This window comes from Amphibalanus amphitrite, unplaced genomic scaffold, assembly GCF_019059575.1.
Source record: "Amphibalanus amphitrite isolate SeventyFive unplaced genomic scaffold, NRLGWU_Aamphi_draft 001140F_arrow, whole genome shotgun sequence".
Taxonomy (NCBI): Eukaryota; Metazoa; Arthropoda; class Thecostraca; order Balanomorpha; family Balanidae; genus Amphibalanus; species Amphibalanus amphitrite.
This window is the reverse complement of record NW_024882634.1, coordinates 135,735-141,633: the sequence shown is the minus strand read 5'-3', so window position 1 is coordinate 141,633 and position 5,899 is coordinate 135,735.

The window sequence follows — 5,899 nt, the reverse complement described above, 5'->3', positions numbered from 1 at the left end:
TGTGTGTGTTTGTGTTGTTGTGTTGTTTGATGCCGTTGTTGCAGGCTGCTGGAAACACGGTGCAGTGGAAGTGCTCGTTAGGAGAGAAGTTTTCTTTATCCTAGAAACTCTCACTGACTGTAACTGACATGTTTTTACCAGTCACGACTCATGTTATTATACAGCGTGGCAGAGTGGCCTCACCTGAAGCGAACCACCTAGCTCTGCAGCGACAATACCTTACATTCGAAGTGCGCCATATTTGCTGCCGATTGCTGTGAGAGGAGGGACAAGCTGACCTCCCTGTTTATTTTCATTATGCAGTGGCAGTTAAACTACCCCAATACTCAATAACTAGTGTGCTTGGCATTGGTAAAGACACCCGACGCCGACGCTGACATTCCAGAGCTCCAAAGACCTGAACCGTTTTCAATAAGAGGGAGCGACTATGGGCGACCTCTCAGGTCACGTCCTTTCTGTACACAGGGCAGCTGGGCGACCGTCAGCGTTGGACCGCCGCCGCCGGCTGAGATGAGGCCTGCGCGTACACAAAGCTGCGTGTGCAGTGTGTACGCTGTGGAGCTCGTAGCCGCCCTATCTGTGTGGACAGTGATGACTAGCAGCACCACGGCACTGATAGTTACCACTAATTTGGCGCCCATATGGGGCCGTAGCTGCGCCGCCGGAGGGCATAGGTCACCGCACACGAGACAGGGGCCAAATCCGGGCCCGCGAAAAAACAGCGGCCCCGCCCCTATTGTGTCCTGTAAAAGGTCACAGCCAGAGCTTTATTAATTAGTGGTTAGGTGGAGTATTTTCAGTACAACGGAGATAAGGACAGCGAAGTGTATGCTGCGTGCAATGGCCTCGCCTCTGATTAATGTGCATAAGCAATGCATTGATGCATCGGAACACTGCAGAAAATGTCCCAAGATCGTCACTTTTGGTTTATCTTTAAAATCAACCACTCTAGCACTCGACCTCTTTCTTGCTAGTTTGTATTACTCTTATGTGAAAATGCGGGTACCTACCTACCCAATTTTTTCCCTGTCCAAGAACCATATGCTCCTTCAGCTATTTCGGCTAGTTTTCATTTTCTGATTATCCGTATCGTAGAACTAAATCAATCGGAAGGTGCACACATTACTTCTAGAATCTTACCTCCTTATTCAGCTCTACTTAGGAAGTCATAATTTTATCGCCGTCTGTCGGCGTTGACGTTCTGCCTTTCTGTCTGCGTGGGAGGCTTCCACTGCGTCTGTTGCTCCTCAGACCCTGACCCAGATGGATCTGTGCCTGAGGGAGCGTGCGGCCTTGGCCCCGTGGCGACGGATGGCGTGTCAATAGCAGATGGCTCCGAGATGCTACCCTTTCCGGCGTCTTGTGTGGATGGTGTGTGTACACAAGACACCACCTGGGATAGCAGGGCGCAGCGCGGCGGCCAGTGATGTTCGATGGACACCGGGGCGAGTGGCTTGGACCAGATTCCCAAGAATAAGGAATAATGGAGTAATTGCTGATGTGGATGGGGAAGTGATACCTATTCGCCAAATAAACGAACACTTATTGAAACTAATGCGGTAGGCTCACCATAGTGAAAAACTGTCGTGATATAGTGCGTTTCTGTATAATTTCTAAAGATATTTTCTTCAAGAGTAAGATATTTGGGGGATTAATCATATTTGCTTAAAAGAATTCCGTTCGGAAGCTGTCTAAAGAAGTATCTAAATGGTGAGGCAAACCGTTCATGTAAGGTAGCGAAACACTGGCCACGGAACAAATTAGGCAAGACCAGGCGCGTAACCACCACTGGGGACACTGGGGACCGGTCCCCAGTAGCTTTTGGGTTACTGGGGACCGTCCCCAGTAAAACTGACGACCTCAATTTGCTTAAATAGCGACATATTGTCTCTAAATCGACGTGAAAAGATGTAGTCAACGTAAGACAAAACTATGGATGTTTTGTTTAACCAGCACCCGGGTGGGCCTCTCAGCCAACTTCGCCATGGTGGGGGGGGGGGGGGGCTTTTTGGCCACACCAGGTTATATCGGAAAGTAAGCAAGCTAGAAAGACGAAGTGAAAAGCAACAGATAGCTCGCTACAGTATCTTCCAGAATTACCTACATCATTTTTTTATCAGGTCATAGCTGAGGTCACTACAGGTCACCAACTGTAAAATTTTCACGAAATTTTGTTCCAAATTTTGACAACTTTTCACAAATCGGCGCATAAGTAAGGAACCAATAGAGTTGCAATGCTGCGGGAAAGCGCATTCGATAGCGCTTTCAAAAGCATTTCTGAGTAATGCTCGCAGACTTGACCTAAGGTCAACGTTTTAGCTTCCAGGCTGGCGTTTTTGCGGAAAAGGTTTTTGCATCATAGCTTTGGACTTAAAACTTGTATGACGCTGATTTTACCGGCATCGCGTTTGTCTCGTCGAGACGTGTCGAATGAACTGTAAGTTGACCTGAATTTTTTTTTGAAAAAAAAATTGACCCCTGGTCAGGGAAAAGGTCATGTTGCATGCCATTTGATTGGTATTGTTAAGCTGAACACATTCATGCTGTTTTCAGCGCTCTAGCATGTTTCTACCTAAAGTTGTGGTAAAAAACTGTTGGAGATGTTTCATGACCTAAGATGAGCTGAGGGGCATAGAGGGGTCACAGGTGCAATTTTCCGGTTCAGTGTGTCATGTTTACCTGTGTCACGGTTTTTGAATGTGTTTTCGGCCAAAAGAAAAGTATTTCAATTTCCTCCCAATGACCTATAATGAAGGGGTCGTAAAATTGACCTGACATTAGGTCACCGATGTGAAAACTTTGAGATAGGTATACGAATTTTTCATACTGATCCTCACGTAAAAGCTCGAGTTTCAAACTTCTGGGATGTAAACTATAGGAATGACAAAGTCACAAAGTTTTTAGAGGCATGGTTACTTTACTTGCCCTGCCCTGGTGACCTGACCTTAGGTGACTTGGGGTCAAAATTTTCACACACGATGCGAAATTGATATATCATAAGCTATACCAAGTTTCACGGCGGTGTGCGCCGCGGTTTTCCTTACATGCGCAAAAAAAGTTGGCAGGTGTGGCCAAAAACGCCCCCACCCTCTTCCCCCTTCACACACACACACACGCATTCCGGCGAAGGCTGATCCTGAAATATCATATTTGGTATTCGCGGCCCTCCATGTGGTCCCCAGTAACTTCAGATTCGTGGTTACGCGCCTGGGCAAGACTTTGTTTTAGTTGCGGTGGTAGGTAAACATTTGAAATCGACACTTAATTAATGTACTTTACTTTTTAAATTGCTGCTTTTGTCACTTTCAAATACATGGATAAGACTTGGCATTTCTGTATTTCTTTGACTCCTCGAGCGAAACAGTATTGGTAGGCACTGCCAGTGCGCGCTTGAAACGATATGAGAACTGTTTTAGCCAGACCTGGGGGAACTGCGCGGGTCACACAGTGTCCAATAAGCAGACAGACTTAGCGGCCTCATTTTGGATTATACACGAAATAATCTTTATACTAGAACCGTCTGCAGCGTCTAACCCGCCAGCTTTTGACAGCCGGCGCGGCGCGCGGCCGGGCGGCGAAGCCTGCTTCCCGACTCGTCCATAGATGTCGCTGGTGGTAAACGCCTGAAGTTATGCTGTGCCGCAGTACAGCGCGCAGCTTACGGCGATGGGGCGTTCAATGGCAGTTGGTAAAAATTGCAGCGGTGGCCCTTATGGTGATAAACAATGAGCAGAGGTGACGTTTAGTTGACATTCCTTTGCACTGTCTGTCTTTTTCTTTCTTTGCAACATGCGCTGCCAGCTGTCTGGCCATTAGATCACTGAAACTCCAAATCAATCACCTATCCGTGCTTCTATCCTCAGGATACTGAAATCCTTCTCCTCCACACCGCCACCCCCTTCCGGGCTGGACAGGCAACTTTATCTCATGCGGGCTGTTCCCTTGGAGCGGCACCGCTGCTCCTGAGGGAGCGCACCCCGTAGCCGGGTGCAGTGAGTGCCTTGGGGCTGGGTGGCCTGTCTTCGGACGGGCTCAGCCCCGGCGACTCACTAGGATGCCTGCCCAGACCAATGTCTCCCCCTAATTCCTATCATCCTTCCGGCTCTGCAATGGTCTTGTCGACCGAAAGGGCCTAACCCAACAAAACAAAAACAAACAAAAACAAATCCAAATCAATTATGAAACCTTATTTGGACGATGACCTGGAGAGCTTCGGCGGATGCGATATGCTTCAGCGTCTAGCAACCAGTATTGGAGCTAGCCTTACCTCATTGTTTGATATGAAATGGAGCGAAGGAGCATGTAGTCACACCTTACATCATAACATGATGCGTAATATTTTAGCTCTATAGATGTAATCGAATTTCAATCAAAATTGTATTGGTATTGACTAACGGTGATCTCCCAGCATGCTGATTTAGGCATTTTGACTGCATTTTGATAACCACGCAACAATTAAGGGTTTCAAATGTTCAATAATGGCTGTGAAGATCTATAGATTCACTGTGAACTGGAATGCAGAAGCGTCAGATAATTTTCAAACATCAGTATGCAACAATGCGGTAGCATAACCATTTCCTTTAATGATGCATTGTATGACGCAATATACAGTTCATGATTTGCAATATCATTTTTATTTTAAGCCAAAATAACTTGCTTCTCGCAAACATGCTATCTTTGAGCTATTACATGCTATGTAAATGTTACGGGTCATATGCTAACTTGGGCAGTATGCAAACTGCCCGGGCAGTATGCATACTACCCAACAGCCCGGGCAGTATGCATACCACCCACCTTTCTTCTCACGGGCAAGATGTTTACTCGGGCAGTATGTTGACTACACTTCGTGAGGCTTGTTAATGCAATAACTCGCGTATATATGTGAATGACAAACGTTTTAACCTTCCGGGTGGTGGGGGGGGGGGGGCATTTTTTGTCCCCCCTTAGTTTTTTTTTTTATATATTTCCAGAATTCCGCTGCGCCGATTGCCACCAAACTTTCAGTACCCTCCCGGGATCGTAGCTATTACACATTGTGACCAAAAATTTTCCAAAGGCTATGATAGGTTGGCCACTAATGACGTCGGAGTGACGTCATTTCTGCCATTCTCGACCCAAAAAAGGTTTCGCGGGAAGAGCTGTCAGGCCTACAGCTTTATAGATACAGAAAATGTTTAATAATAGGTATAAAAGGTGTCCAATTAGAGGGCTACAAAACTGCTATTTCGGACTTTTTAAATTTTTAGATTTTGACCCCCCCCCCCATCAAAAAAGTAATTCTTTGAATATAATAGGCAAAACAATCCAAAAAGTTTTTTTTTGAATTTCGAAGAAAACGAAACATATGTGATAGTCCCTACTGCCTTCTATCCACATACCAAATTTGAGATTGATTCCTCTTTTTTGGCAAAGTTATAGCGAAAAAAGAACTGTTCAAAATTGATGACGTCAAATTTTGTCGTCGTCGCTTCATTTTACTCAGTTCACGCTTCACAATGACAATGACTTGTTGGCCACTGGTTATTCAATAATGGATTTGGGAACAAGTAATTTCAACACTTTATTCCAATCCTCATTCCATCCTACGATCGAGCAATCACGTTTGAAGACAAAAATTCTTCTCGGTCGATCTATTGTCATCTATGTAGAGAGCCATTTATATTCTTAATGTGGACATGGATTACACAACTTTAAGTCGGAAAGCGGGCAGTATGCAAACTGCCCAAGCTTTTGGGCGGTATGCATACTGCCCAAGGGGTCGGGTAGTATGCATACTACCCGGGCGGTATGCATACTGCCCGGGCTGTTGGGTAGTATACATACTGCCCGGGTAGTTTGCATACTGCCCAAGTTAGCATATGACCCGTAACATAAATATATTTATATGTCCCGCCCCTCA